Source organism: Chelonia mydas, chromosome 3 (genome assembly GCF_015237465.2).
Source record: "Chelonia mydas isolate rCheMyd1 chromosome 3, rCheMyd1.pri.v2, whole genome shotgun sequence".
NCBI lineage: Eukaryota > Metazoa > Chordata > Testudines > Cheloniidae > Chelonia > Chelonia mydas.
This window is the reverse complement of record NC_057851.1, coordinates 25,904,307-25,920,398: the sequence shown is the minus strand read 5'-3', so window position 1 is coordinate 25,920,398 and position 16,092 is coordinate 25,904,307. Positions and strand designations below refer to the sequence as shown.

At 41.2% G+C, this 16,092-nt stretch overlaps 1 long non-coding RNA gene across 2 annotated transcripts in view; it reads left to right on the top strand.

Moving 5' to 3' along the window:
• Positions 1–15,618, top strand: part of LOC122464921 — a 104,042-nt gene extending 88,424 nt beyond the window's left edge. Inside the window, exons 3-4 of one of the 2 annotated variants that reach the window (XR_006289360.1) lie at positions 4,355–4,490; positions 14,042–15,618. This is a non-coding gene — a long non-coding RNA (uncharacterized LOC122464921). The remainder of the gene's footprint in view (positions 1–4,354; positions 4,491–14,041) is intronic. The other variant, XR_006289359.1, reaches the window with a different exon arrangement.
• The last annotated feature ends 474 nt before the right edge of the window (positions 15,619–16,092 follow it).

The window sequence follows — 16,092 nt, the reverse complement described above, 5'->3', positions numbered from 1 at the left end:
GTCGTTGCAGGCTCAGGCAGGGGCTGCGGAGTAGCAGAGAAAGATGGCCACAGGAATGAGCATGGGAGAATCTTCTGGAATGTGTGATGAATCTGGCATGAGTACAGAGGCTACAGAAAAACACCCACTCTGCAGTCATTGTAGTGCCTCTTACAGCTGCCAAGCTAACCAATACGGCAGTGCGGGACCTGACCGCCTTGGCCAATAGCTACTGGGAGGCACTTGCAGCCTCCGAGCAAGCCAGCGAGAAAGACTTTGAAGGAAGGACTGCAGACAAGCAAGGCTTAGCGTTCCAATTATAGATGCTGGATGCCAGGGAGAGAGCGACAGAATTTATCTCCAGCTGCATGATATGAAGGGAGTACTCCTGCAGAGGGACCAACTACTTTCTGAGCCTAATGAGCTGAAAAGAAAGCTGGAGGGACTGAGGACAGAAAAACAGACTATCTGGTCTTGACAGAAGAAATGTGGCTCATGTAACATGGAGAGCCTGCCTGTAGATGGGCAAGGCTCTGAGGAGCAAATGTGACAGAGACTGAGCTGTCCCTTTGAAACAGTCCTGGGTTCAGGCTAACCTGTGCCTAGGAACCAGACCTCTGGGGGATGTGAGGGCAGCCTGAGATCAGTCCTTGAGTTCAGGGAAGAGACTCATCAGAGCAAGAGGATTGACTCCACACTGAGGACACTCCTTAGTTCCCGGGCACAAGGCCTGGGAAGTGCAAACCTGGAGGGAGCAGGGGCCAGCTAGGAAGGCTGGAGGGGAAGCTGGGGAGATAGTCCCCACTGAGGCTTTCCTCCTAGCAGGCAAGACTAACAACCCTGTGGCAGAGGTGGTGAGGTAATTAGGAAATCAGGGTGGAAGACTTGTGTGTCAAACTTTATGTTAATGAATCAGTCTCCTGAAAGGAGAGAGCTATTGAGAGAACACCTGCAGTGTGACATGTAATGAACTGCGGAAGAAGATGAAACAGAGCCATCAGCAGGGCCTGAAGCTGAATTGGGTAAAGCTCTGCTACAGGGGTTGATATTACTTACCTTAGGGAACCAGTAATAACTGTCTTGAAACTAAAACAAAACAAACCAACCAACAAAAACCTGGACATCTTATTAGCTGGATCAACTGATATTTCCAGCTTGACTTCTGTTCCAAAGAGGGTTACATCAGTCTCAGATAAGCTTCTGAATGTTCAGAGGCTAATCCAATCTCTTAGGACTTCTGTGGGTGCTCACTACTTCCATTAGATTGGATCAGCATGGGGAAGTGGTTGGGTTGACTGTAGTAGATGAGATGGTAAATTAGAGCCTCCTTTTGTATTCTCTGGGTCAGAGTCTCGATTATGTTCTAACTCCTTTGAGTCACTTAGGCAGCACAAAGTGGCTCGATTTTTGCTGTAACTGATCAACAGAGATTACTGCTTGTGGAGGAGGGGAACCTGGCAGGCTCCATTGCTCCCACTCCCCTCCACTGATCTGTTTCTTTACCCTTGGCTTGACTTGTTGTTTTTGCAGACTGTCATACTAAATCAAAGCAACTTTTTGGTCTGGATCACATTGAAATCTTTATTGAGAGAGAGAGAGATTTAAGCTGTCATCCTCTTCCACTCATAACTCCAGCTAACTATTGTCAGAATGTAGCTGTGATGCTGGTAGGCCAGGTGCCAGCTCATGCTGAGGCCCCAGACCTCAAGGAACACTTACACATGCACAGCTGGAAACCAGTCTTGCTTACCTGTTTGTTTGCATTTTCAAAATAGGTATTAGATGTTAAGTTGATAAGAAAGTGTTCAGACTTTATAAAATACTTGTCGGATGCTGCATGTATTGATCTTGCATGTAAGCTCGAAAGCCCATGGTATAAAGTTATATTGAGTGTTTGCATTGTAAACTTCTGTAATTGTGTAATTCACCAAACAGGAAAAGTAGTGTTAATTAAGGTAAAATGCTCGAGATGGCCCATTGAAGGCAAATAACATATTGTGTAGCATCAGAGGAGAGAGGCCCTGTTAGTTGCATTGCTAACTCCCCCTAGGAGACCTAAGGATGAAATCATCCCATCAGTTTGGACTCTGGAGTTGAGGGGATAAAAATCCCTGAGAAGGAGAAACTCAGTCTTTCATGCCATCTGAGGGGCAAAGACGCTAAACATAAGCAGCATGGGGAGCTCTTTTCTTGGCATGGGTTAGCCCTGAAAAGACTTTCAGTACTGACAGATTGCTACATCTCTGTCACCTTTTGGAGCCATAGACTGAACTCATTTGTGTATATATCTTGCCTGCTTTAACCTGTGAATTACTCTCTGATTTCTTTTTCCTAGTTAATAAATCCTTAATTAGCTTACAATAGGATTGGCTACCAGCGTTGTCTTTGGTGTGAGATCTAAGGTACAAATTGATTTGAAGTAAGTGACTAGTCTCTTGGGACTGGGAGCAACCTGAATATTTTGTGATTTTTTTTTTTTTAGTGTAAGTGACCATTTATCACTAAATCCACCTTGCCTGGGTGGCAAGATAGACTGGAGAGGCCAAGGGGACTGTCTGTGACTCCATGGTAAGATTGTTACAGTGATCTAGGAGTTAACATTTGTTACTGGGTTGATGAAATCTAATTATAGACCATAGCACTGGTTTGAGGTGTTTGCCCTGAGGTAGGCACTCATGGTCGTGAACTACTCCAGACAGTGTAACCGTAGTTAATCCTCGCTTCCCCACCCGTCTTTCTGAGCCTAAAGACAATTAAGGAATCTGGAAATTGTCAGAGTTGAGTCATTCATATCAGGCCCTTTCCATCTCTCCTCATGATTTTGTTTCTATCTTCAACACTAATAAGTACAACTTTGGCATTTCTTACAGTCCAAATTGTTCCTTGAACCTGGAAGTCAGTACCTAATTATGACAAGGGTAGATGCTTTTAGCAGCTAGGTCTAAAACTGTGTATTTCAGGTTTCACTTTGAGTTTTATGTATTGATGATCAAGATTGTTTCAAGTCTACTCCTGCTCACTTAGGTGAACCTGTTGAATCAAGCTTAGTGGCTAAACTGGTACACATGCACACTTCTTGGACAGATAAGAGTAGCAGGCAGTAGTTGGGCAGAGCCTGTCCTTTCCATTTCTCTCAATTCTATTAAGCATGCAAACCATATTCTGCAGTGAGTGTTTTTTGCAATCATAGTCTGAGTACAATCCCAAAAGAACTCTAGCTTTTATTTCAGTTAAACAAGACATTTTCCTAGTGCCACAATAATGAGGATTTGGGATGTACACTCCTGAAAAGACTCCTACATCAGTTGCTTCTCAGCTTTGCATTTTCTTCTTGGGAGCCTCTGTGTACAGAATCATTATAATTCTAGAACTACATTGTTATGAATCAAGTATATGTAATGAGTGTAAGTGACATGGATGGGCTTGGCACTTAGTACCACCACAGACTTCCTAGATTATTTTTGGCAAATGACTTAAACTCTCTGTGCCTCAGTTCATCAACTGAAAAAAGAGGTAACTGCTTCCTTTCACCATCCCTCATTTTGTCTATTTAGACTGTAGACTATTCAGGGCAGGGCCTATCTCTTACTATATGTTTTATACCGTGCCTAGCATAATGAGCCATGATCTGTGATACCTCTAGGTTCTATTATAATATAAACAGTTAATAGATCCATGTGCTTTCAATTGATATTTCCAATAGAGATGAGTCTGAACTGCAAAATATCAATTCTGTTTTATTTAGGTTCTTGTACCTCATTCATCACCATGGTTTCTGAACTTGGAAGATACCTCAAACAAGCCAACGTTTTGGGGTGATTAAATACAGAGTTTTCATTCAGGCTAATATCTAATTTTATAATCAACTAAATGCAGTGATATAACACATCACACATACTGCAAAGCCAGCTATTGTTTATTTTGCAATAAACATTTGTTTGTTTTTTTTAAAGGGAGTTGTTATGTTTTTCCCTGCAATAAGTAAACCTTTGCCAAGTATTTAGGTACACATGCTGCTTTCTAAATCACTTGATAAGTAGGATTCCTTATAAATACAAAGTGTAAATTTGCAGTAAAAGGGGTTATTGTATTTTTCAGTTGATTTGCTGTTGCTCCCCCTGGGTCTAAGACATGCAAATTGATGGCTTTTAAGAAACAATCTGGACGCCTTGATTTAAGACTTGTGGATGATACTTGTAGATCAAAGAACACTTCCTGGGGAAAGCTCTGGGAAATGCTATATTAGTTAATATGCTACATTAACTTTCTAATAATGGTGTAGTAACACATCTCCTTGGCCTGGCAGCTGTATCATCTTTAGATTTTGAAGTATACGAGGATCCTATTTTATTTGTTATGCATTATTTTCCTTTAGGCATGATGTCTGAAGATTTAATTTGCATTGTTATGGCCCAGTTGTGGAACCCTTACTCATCTTGATGGACACTTACACACAAGAGTATGCCTTTTCATATCAGTGGAACTACTTGCCTGAGTAGCTGCTGACCAACGTAAGTAACAAATCCACAATTTGGCTCAAGCAAATGGTGGTACAAGTTGCTAGTGCAGAAGTGCACTAGATGGCAAAAGTCCACTAGTGGGTAAAAGGAGACCGTTCCTTCAAACAGTGTCACCTTTTCCTCCTGTAATGTTCCAGCTAAGTGGTAATGGGTTAACAATTGGCCATTTGTTCTCATAAGCCTTATTGCACACTGTGGCTGTGTAGCGGGGTGGACACCCACTCGGGCTCAGAGGGGTTTAGAACAGTCCTGGGAGAGGGCTGTTATAGAAGGAAGGCAGAGGGGCTGATTGGGGAAGCAGCCTCAGCTGGGGGCCACGCCCTAATCAGGGCCCAGCTGGATCTAGAAAGACTGTGAGCCAGAAGCCCAGGGAGAGTGTCTCCCTCTGCCTCTAGAGAGAGAAGGGCCTGGCTGCAAGGTGCTGAGCACGACCTAGTTTGGATCAGGGCTGGGGAAAGGCCAAGGGAGCCGGGGAGCTCTGGCCTAGGAAAGCCCCAGGCTGCGGGCCTGGTAAGGCCTATTAGTTATGGGGATTACAGGGGCAGCCACAGGTAGGCAGAGGCAGCAGGTCCAAACCCAACCTTGCCAGTGATGAGTGGCTCATACTGCAGTCTGCCCCAGGCCGCGGGGGCTACCTGGTGACTGGCAGGAGCCTACGACTGAGGCGAGGTAGGGATAGTGGGGGGGTTCCCCTTGGAGGGGGAGATCTGGAATTGTGGGGTACTGCTAGGAGGCACCCAGAGAAAGGGGCACCGGGGTCCTGGGAGGGACATAGGAGCCAGCAGCAAGGCAAGTCACCATCCTGAAGAGGGCGCTCTGGAGGCTGGTGAGCTAATTCCCTGAGATGACCAGCAGGAGGTGCCGCCGGTCAGTCTGCACACAGTTGCAGGCTGAATATAGTATAGAACGCTGCATAGCTGTGGGTCTCAGTCTGCAGTACACAGAGGATTTAGAGGTAGAGGAGGAACTGATCATATGGTGCAGTATTTCCAGTTTCTAAATTGCATTAACAGAAGCTTAAACGCATACATAACATTACTCTTCCACATAAGTAACTGCTGTAATTTCCACTGGGAAGTTATGAAAGTAAAAATGGTAGGGGAGACAGGTCCACGAGACAATTGTGCTAGTAAGATATAGTCCACGCTATGGGGAAAAAACAACAGAGAATCTCTCCTTATCAGTGCATGTTATAAACCTCCTTCTTTACGTAATCTAATAAAATTTGAACCAGCTCAACCTTCCTAATGCAGAATGGTCTGGCATGTTATTTACATGGTATTATAGCGTATTACTACATGTAGAATGCAAGCCTCAGTACTATTACTATAGACTCAATACATTTTTCTGTTTTTGTCATTGTAATGGTGTCTAAAGGAGTAGGTGACCGTCTACAATAATATGGTCACCATTATGACAAAATTGTCATAAATCTTGTACAAAGTATGGCTTTTGAGAAGTTGTAATCTGCTGAATATTATGATTTTGTTATACTGTGTATATTGACATGTTATTAAATTTTGCTATGTGTTTGTAACTCAAACATGCTCTGGGTATGAAAAGCCCACAGGTTGGCTCTTTAGAAATAACAAAGGCACTCTAATCAAGGGGTCTGCACATCATCCCCAAAGTCACCTCAAATGGCACATATGCAAAGGTGCGAGCTAGAATTTGCAATTCATATGAGGAACTGATGGCCAAGCACATAGGCCATGAAACTGCCTGACCCATTATGCAGCCAGGATTTTTCCAGCAAAAATGGTCAAGATATAAAAAGGGAGAACCAAAGGCCCTGGCCACCTCTTTCCTATTCCATCTCTAGACTGTGAATTCCGACAGGAAGTTTTGAACAAAAGGACTGAGGTCGCCAATGCTACTTAGGTAACATAGACAGACTTATAGAAAACTAGCAGATTTAACTTCCCTGCTAACATTTTGGATTACATATTCTGATCCATCTGTAATGTGTTTTACCTGCCTTAACCTTTCAATAGCTCTCATTTCTTTTCTTAGCTAAAAAATCTTTAGTTAGTTTACTAAGGATTTGCTACGGCATTGTTTTTGGTGTAAGGTCCTGAGTATCCTTTGACCTGGGTAAGAGACAGGCCCCTGTGTCTGGAGGAACCTAATGTGTGATGAGTTTTTGATTTTAATAACCGTTCATCACAGAAATTCAGCTTGTCTGGGTTAATGTGGACTGAGCCTGTGGCTCCATATTAAGATAGTATAGCAATCCAGAAGCGCACATTTTTTGCTGGTTTGGTTAAATCTGATTATAGAATAGACCACCACTGTGGGAGTGTCTGCCCAGTTTTTGTCAGTTTGACCTGAAATTGGCTCTCTCAGCTGTGATCTCAGCAGGCACAGTGACAGTCATGTTGTCATTATATTGCCACAGGAACATCTGTACACAGATGCTGACAAATTTTATAAAGCAGTCATGTATTTTAAAGCTTGATTAAAACTGCAGCAACAATGGAAGCCTCTACACAGTATGAAGTCTGAATTCTATTTTATAAAGTCTTCCTTCTGTAAGAACTGCCAACACTGGGAATACCATGTTTATTGGTTAGTTGGCTGCAGCCCACAGCACGTACCTAGGCCTCCAAATTACTCAAACAGACAAGTCATGGCAACGCAGAGGAGTGAGAGGAACAGGATGCTGCAAGGGGAGATAATGTGGCAGTCGTGCGTTCCAAATCAGTCTCGCTAGAGGCTGAGGAGGAATGATGTATACCATCCTGACAGAAATCCTCCAGGTGATGCAGCTTGATTCCAGCACACTGTCTGAGGACAACAACTTCTTTGATAGATAACCCTGAAGTGGAAACTTCAGTTATAGGGTGAAATCCCTCAAGGGCAAAACAAGTTTAGGGCTATAATCTGTGAGGGATTGAACAGAAGAAGTTGGAGTTGTTCTGTGCATGCACCATTTTACTTTTTAGAGAATGACAAGGAATCTGTATGAGGGACTGAAGACCTGTATGATAGACAACACTTGCAATAATCCGCCATGCACCACAGCAGACCCTATGGAACCAGTGTAAGAACTTACATTGCTCAGTACTGTCTGGCTCATGTTCATTCAAGGAAAAGACAGCAACTGCTCTAGAGCAGGATAACGAGTAAATGTTTTGGTGTTTTCATAGTCTGCACTTTGGTTCCCCAAAACACCTGCTTTCTTAGAGTGTATGCACTGCATAAACTATAGGTTCTACCCAAAGTCACAGAAGTCAGGAGCAGTCTTCCCACTGACTTCAGTGGCCTTTAGATCAGGCCTATAAATCCAGATGTAAATGGGATCATCTGGGCAAATACCTATGAGAAGAGCATGGGGTGTGATGGCAATTTTTTTTCCTAAAAAGATTCTGAATGGAATGTATTCCAGTTTTCCTAAACTGGATTGGTAGGAAAACCAATCCAACACTCTGTATGTAACTGGACTGGTAGCGGGCACAATGTACAGAGGAGTTCCAGTGCTCGTCATCAGTGTGAACACGGTTGTATTTTCAATGTTAAGGTATCACATTTCTAATGTGTTTTATTTTATTGGACTAGCTGGCATATTTTATTAGCTAATTTTGTTGTAGGTGCATAATGTGAATATAGTAAAAATAATCCCCCTAAAAATAATTGTAACACCTCCTGTCAAATGCTGTGGCTGACACTAATCTTTTAATAGCCAAATTTAATTGTAGCCTTTCTTAAACCAAGTTTATCCACCTGTCTTTTATCCTTATTGGCCTGTTATTCTTCACCCTCACTGACCTAAATGATCCTGTTCCTGGACTATTACTGGCTACAGTGATTTCAACAGGCAGTTTTACCTGGACGAGTTCTGTGATGCTTTCTGCCACTTGCCTGTGTGTCTTCTAGCTTTCTAGTTGTTGAAGCAGAAGGCTGATGACCCTCTTGACTAACAAAAGCACAAATGACAAATCAACTTTCATGTTGGCAGTGCACTTGGTGGCTTGTATTGGAGATTCATGCATTCACAAATAGCTCCATTCAACCTGTATCCTTATTTAGAAATTATGCTGGTCAAGTGACACAAGAAGTGATTGGTAAATATATTTTGCAAATAAACATTTTCATTAACCAAAGTGATTTTGTGGTATTTCTTAAGGCCACAAAATGTTTGTACAAAAGTGCAAACGTGCAAGTTTAATAAATATATGTCAGTGTTCCTATTGTCAGATACTGACTTGCAATGACAGACATTTCTTGGATGGAAAGATGATCTTGTTGTTGTTTATTTTATTAACTGGTGGTGTAGTGGAGTAGGACCCCATTATGTTGTGCATGGCAGAAACACATAACACAAAGTTGGTCTCTGTCCTGAAAGGCTTAGAGTCTAAAGTTCTGAATCAGTTTTTTCCTGAACAGCTGAATAAGTGTCAGTAGCTTTCAGCTTTGAATAACTTTGATAATGTCTGTCTTTTTTTACCAGGAGTGTATTTGTTCGCTGTTCTGCTTATTTAAAAAAAAAATCAGGAATCTATTCAGGAAGAAGAAGCAGTACCATATGTTTTGAATGATCAGTCATATGCAACAAATAGTCATAGAATCTTAAAAATGTAGGGCTGGAACAGACTCAGGAAATCGAGTCCAGCCCTCTGCACTGCGGCAAGACCAAGTAAAAGACCGTCTCTGATGGGTGTTCTAACTTGTTTTTAAAAGCTTCCAGTGATGGATACTCTACAACCTACCTTAGAAGCCTATTAAAGAGCTTAACTACCCATATAGTTAGAAGGTTTTTCCTAATATCTAACCTAAATCTCCCTTGCTGCAGATTAAGCCTATTACTTCTTGTCCTACCTTCAGTGAGCATGGAGAACAATTGATCACTGTCCTCTATTACAGCCCTTAACATATTGGAAGACTTATCAGGTTTCCATCTGAGTCTTCTTTTCTCAAGACCAAACTTGCCCAGCTTTTTTAGCCTTCCCTCACAGGTTTTCTAAACCTTTTATCATTTTTGTGGTTCTCCTCTGGATTCTTTCCAATTTGTCCACCTCTTTCCTAAAGTGTGGTTCCCAGAACTGGGCACAGTACTCCAGCTGGGGCCTCACCAGTGCAGAGTAGAGTGGGACAATTACCTTCTGTATCTTATGTACATCACTCCTCTTAATATACCCCAGAATCATCTCTGTGTTTTTTGTAGCTGCATCACACTCGTTCAGTTTGTGGTCCACTATAAACCCCAGATCCTCTTTAGTAGTACCACCACCTAGACAGTTATTCCCCATTTTGTAGTTGTGCATTTGATTTTTCCTTCCTGAATAAAATACTTTACACTTGTCTTAAATTTCATCTTGTTGAATTCAGACCAAATCTCTAATTTTTCAAGGTCATTTTGATTTTTAAATCTGTACTCCGAAGTACTTGCAACCCTACTTTCTGCTCTATTTATCCAAGTCATATAGTGAAAATATTGAATAGTCCTGGGCTGAGGGCTGACCCTCTGGGACCCCACTAGATACACCCTCCCAATTTGACAGCAAATCATTGATAACTACTCTTTCAGTATGGCCTTTCAACCAGTTGTGCACCCACCTTATAGTAATTTCAGCTAGACCAAGAGGAATAGCTGTGGTAAGGTCCATAGTGTAGTCATAGCCGAAGGCCCCGCTGCCTTATTGTAAAGTTATCAACGACTTTATGCAGCTCATGTGTAAGATGCTCTCCCTTCTGATTCTGCATATTGCAATGTCCCCATTGACTGTTTAGTCTCATAGATAAGGGAAAACATGAAGTATTTTTGAAACTCCCTACTCAAAATTCAAAACAGAAATTGTTTCTGTATATTTCTAGCCTTATTAGAATAATTCTGCATTGTCACCTTCATTGCCACATTCACCACAAACAAAGAGCAAACACAATAAGAGCAGGACTCATCAAAATACTTGGCCCTTATATCATGCTGTCTGCGTTCAAGCACTGTCCTAACATCTCATCTGACTAATCTATATTAATGGCAGACTAATGTGGGGTGACTCTGAAAGGATTATTTTTCAAAACCTTGCACAGAATTTTTAACCACGTGACTTCCAACTTTAATGAGAGACAAAAGGCTAAAACCTAAGGCAACATTCTGAGTCATACTTTGTTGTTCCCCTTCTGCACCCAGAGTGTACTTGTGTTGTAACAAATTCTAGGGTTTCATTTGTATTTGTTGTGTGCTACTTGTATTTAAAGGTATTTCATCCTGAAGTGAAGTATTTGAACATATGCTTAACCTAAACACTTGCTTAAGTGCATCGCCATTGAGCAAAACACTTATGCACATACTTATGTCACATTGAAACCAATAGGACCTACATATCTGCTTAAGTGATTTGCTGAATCAGGGCCTTAAGCAAGACAATGAGTGAAATACAGAAGAGGGGAAAATGGGCAGCTACAGAACATTGAACACATAGAAAGGGCATAAAAGTTTTCATAGTTAACGTACCTCTGCTTTACAATATAGCTTCACTTATACCATCATATGCTGTCACATGCCAGAAATAACCATGCTTTTGCTAGCCTTTTGGATAATCCTGGAGCTAGTCAAATATAGTCTTAATGTTAAAGTCAGAGGCTGCTTCCTAGCAAGTTAGTATCCTTCTGTTGCAGCCGTGACAAGGCTGAGAAATCTCAGAGGATGCAAGCAAAGGAATTCTTGCAGGCTACTGCACTTTGAAAAGGCATAACATTGTTTGTTTCCTCAAGTGTATTTAAAAGGCCAATGTCAAATCAAAACCACAGATTTTTTTTAACTTATAAGGGAGGGTCGCACTCAGAGGCTTGCTATGTGAAAGGGGTCACGTGCAAAAAAGTTTGAGAGCCACTGCTCTAGAATGATGGCTGAAACATGAAGAGGCATATGAATCTTTAACACATCTGGCACATAAATATCTTGCAATGCTGGCGACAACGGTGCCATGCGAACACCTGTTCTCACTTTCAGGTGACATTGTAAACAAGAAGCAGGCAGCATTATTGTGACATTCTCTTGGTGTTATCCAGACTGGTGATCTGCTAGGTCACTCCAAGCCTTGAGTCTGGGAGCCAGCCTTACCCTGCTCTGCTGTGAGAACCCCCACTCCTGGGCTGTTCATGCACAGCCTCTGGCATGTAAGCTGCTCCTTGGATGGTGCAACCGAATGACACTAGCCAATATCTCCAGTCCCGGAGACAACCCTAGGAACCTCCATCCTGCAGTGTCCAGTTATGGCCACCGGATGCTGCAAGGGTATATGAGTTCATCAATTTAACAAAGAAATTGATACGTACCAGGCTTGTTATCCCAAGGCAAGTCTCTGACACACTTCAAACCAAATGCATTGCTTCAAGTAGAATAAACAAACAGATTTATTAACTGCAAAAGATAGATTTTAAGTGATAAGTCAAAGCACAACAAGTCAGATTTGGTCAAATGAAATAAAAGCAAAACACATTCTAAGCTGATCTTAACACTTTCAGTGCCCTTACAAACTTAGATGCTTCTCACCACAGACTGGCTGGTTGCTCTTCAGCCAGGCTGTCCCCTTTGATCAGCGCTTCAGTCACATGGTGGTGATGTCTGTAAATGGAGGTGGAAGAGAGAGAGGAAGAGCATGGCAAACTCCCTTTTATCATGTTCTTTCTTCCCTCTTGTCTTTGCCCACCCCCCTTTAGAGTCAGGTGAGCATTACCTCCTCGTAGTCCCAAACTGATGAAAGGAAGGGGGGTGACTCACTCAAGAGTCTAACAGATCCTTTGTTGCTGCCTAGGACAGTGTCCTTTGTTCCTATGAGGCTGGGCTGGGTTTGTCTCATACATGCCCTGATGAGGTGTGAAGTGCCCCTCTGCTCTTGGAGAGAGTTGCCTGGGTCTGTTTTAAGCCATGAGGACACATTTGCAGCCTCGTAACTGTATACATGAGATTACAACCTGTAACATTACTATAACAACAATGCTCAGTGCATGATGAGCCTTCCAAAGTCACCCGACATGACAAACTTTGCATTGGATACCATACAATCATATTATAAGGATGGACATGAGGGTGCAGAGTATTCCTCTGAGGTACAGAACGTCACAATTATCTCCTGCAAATTGAAACCAAAGTTGTTTGAGCAATTGGTTGAACAAGAAATAGGACTGAGTGGACTTGTAGGTTCTAATGTTTTAGATTGTTTTATTTTTGAGTGCAGTTATGTAACAAAAAATACATTTGTAAGTTGCACTTTCATGATAGTGATTGCACTACAGTACTTGTATGAGGTAAATTGAAAAATCAAATTTATTTTGTTTATCATCTTTATAGTACAAATATTTAATCACAAATAATATAAAGTGAGCATTATACACTTTGTATTCTGTATTGTAATTGAAATCGATATATTTGAAAATGTAGAAAAATATCCAAAAATTTAATAAATTTCAATTGGTATTCTATTTTCAGTGTGATTGAGATTAATTTTGTAATCGAGATTATTTTTTTGAGTTAATCGCATGAGTTAACTGCAATTAATTGACAGCCCTAGTTATAATCACACAGCTCGAAGGCAGGAATGCTGGTAAGGAACACATTTTTGGCTAGTATATTTATCTCTGAGGGTGTACAGTAATTGGCCAAATTGAATAAGCTGTAGTAATAGTCTTTACAATAATGTCATTGTGATATTTTATTAGAAGAGAGGGCCTTTATGCTGGAGTTAATTTTATTTTATTATCATGGGAAAATGGCATCTTAAATTATGTGGCCAGATCTTGCTTCCGGTCCATACAGTTGTTTCCCACTCAAGTTAATGCTAGGTACATGGGTATATTAGAGGGCAATATTTTGTTTTTCCATTGTAGAGTTTATGCACACCCAACATGGGATTGCTTCAGTATTGAGAGTGTAGGGCTTTTTTTTTTTTTGGTTAATAAATGAATTTTATCCAACATTTACAAGAGGGAACATTTGCGACATTTTATACAACATTTGCAAATAAGGAAAAGCCATGTATTGTGCATCTGTTCATCATTCAAGACTTGATCCTGCCAGCAGCTCAGAGCCCTGGCTTGGCTCCAGCAAATCACTTAAGCATGTGCTTATCTTTAAGCATCAGAGTAGACCCAATGATGTCAGTGGGACTACTTACCTGGTTAAAGTTAAGCATGTGGTCTGCTGGATTCAAGCCAGGGTTCTCAGCGCCTAACAGGATCAAGCCCTCTAGCATGTTGTGATGCAAAACACTATGGATGCCAAAAATAGCTCAACATCAACTGCTCAAGGTGACCGCAGGAAGAACGATATCTTGCTGTACTTTGAACAGTATAGATAAAGCCTCACAGAGCTGAGTTTTGAATGACTGCCCTGTTATGGGTCAATGTGTTTCTTTTAGTATTGGACCTCAGGCTAGACGCTAATTACAGTCCAAGTAGTATTTATTCGTTAACCTACTCAATAATCCTCCGGTTACCTAAAGCTTAGCTTACAAGAGAAAATGTTAGTTTCACTTTTAGCCCTGTGCTTGAATACTTCAGATATAGTTGTTATAATCTGTGTCACTTGCTCTTTTCTGAAGCAGACAAACCAGAGGAGGAGGGGATTCAGAATTGCAGAACAAGCCACAATCTGTTTTATTTATCCCTGAAGTTACTGTGAATCGGGGAGAGTTTTCTGACATCTGAGAGACTGGAGGAAGCATCTTTCAACCTCTGCTGACCCAGGCACCAGAGCACACAGGAGTTCTCCATAGTACCCAACGCCAGAGTATGCATTTTAGGGTGAAATTCAGCACTACAAAAAGACTGGCACATTAGAGGGCTTAAGTCGTGTCAGTCCATTGCACAAGGATGAATTTCATGCTTTCAGACATAGCAATCTTCTACCATATAGGATGCACTGTAAGATACTGACTTGGGTGCCCTACTAACTGTCTCTAAGACTAAGTGTCTCTTCTTTGGTGAAACCCTTTTATTACTCTGGGTGAAACTGCTAGCAATAAAACATATTTATTCAGTTTGAACTGACAAAGAGAGCTGCAGTTTAGATATTATTAAGTGGGGAGGAAGGAGAGCCCAATGGATTAATACTTCTAGAGTGCTGTAAGATAAAGTTACATTCCCGATACCTGGACCAGTCAGTGTGGAAATATGTATGTGCCTAACACCTATAAAAGTTAATGAAAACAGAGCAACTATGTTTTATGGATGAGCTCTGAATGTTTGAAAGTATTTTATGCAAAGCAAAAAGTGGGAAAATTAAGGAATTGTGAAATAGCTCTCTCTTCAACCATGAATAATGGCTGGTTCCATCTGCTGTTAATTTCATTGAAAGTCTCAAGTCAGATTCATCAGTATGCCCAGTCTATCTTGCATAGCTTTGGTGACACAAAAGCAGCTGTACACCTGGTTTAACTAGTGATATTGAATAAATTATTGCCAATTAATAATTTGGCCACTGGTACCAAAATTTTGCCCTAAGGGAGCTGAGAACTGTTTTCATTAATAGAACAGTGTTTTAATCATTTAGCCATTGGCAAATTAATGAGAACTGAGATCTTCTCACCATTCTTTAACTAAAGTTTACCTGTTTCAATAAACACTAATGAAAAGACAACATGCAACTTCCTGAAAAGACTGATTTCTCATGTATTCTAATGGTGAGCTACCTTTACTGCATCCTAATCAGCACCAGACAACTCACAATGATATCACTAAACTAACTATCACTTTTTCTCCTCTCTTTATATATGACCTGTTCTGCTCTTCCTTTAATCAGATGTAAGGAGAAGAATATATATTTTAATTATTTTGCATTTTGCCTTTAAAAAATTTCATGAGGAGAATGGCAATGTCATAATAAAAATTAAAATTAAACATTCAATATAAAATCTGTCTTCACACAGATCTTTGAGTATGGAGCTTCACCAAAGTTTGTTGATTTAACTGAAATTCAGTCTTAGAGATCCCTATGTAAATATTCTCTCTCCTGGACAGGTAGACTAATGCATTTATATTACTTCTCACTCAGTTCAAGGCAGTGAATTTATTCTTTTGTATATTTTCAAATGTATGGTGTTTTCTCCAATTGTCTGACATTTTCATTATTATAGCTCGTGTAACATGTTTTTCAAATTTTTAGACAAAATGAAAAAGCTAAAGAATGAAGATGTCTATTCTTTGTGACTAGCATGAGCAGCATTCTCTCAAGGAAGGGAGCTGTGGGTGTGACTACTGGATTATAGCAATCTGCAGCCAATATGATGGTCTCTTGGGGGAAGTCACCAGCCATCATGCATTAGAGCAGGCTAAGGACTGTTCCAACTTCTACAGATGCTCAAGACAGCCCTGGCAGCCCCAGGGATTTTGATTGTGTTTAGGTGGCACCTTTGATTCCCTCATTTTGGTCCTATTCCATGCAGACCTCAGTCACCTCTGAGGATAGGGACCTCTGTTCACATTTGAAATCAATGGGACTATTCACATGGTTAAAGCTACCCAGATTAGGGTTGCCAACTTTCTAATTGCACAAAACCAAACACCCTTGCCCCACCCCTTCCCTGAGGCCCCGCCCCACACTCACTCCAAACCCCCTCCCCCCCCCCCCATCAGTGGCTACTCCCCACCCTCA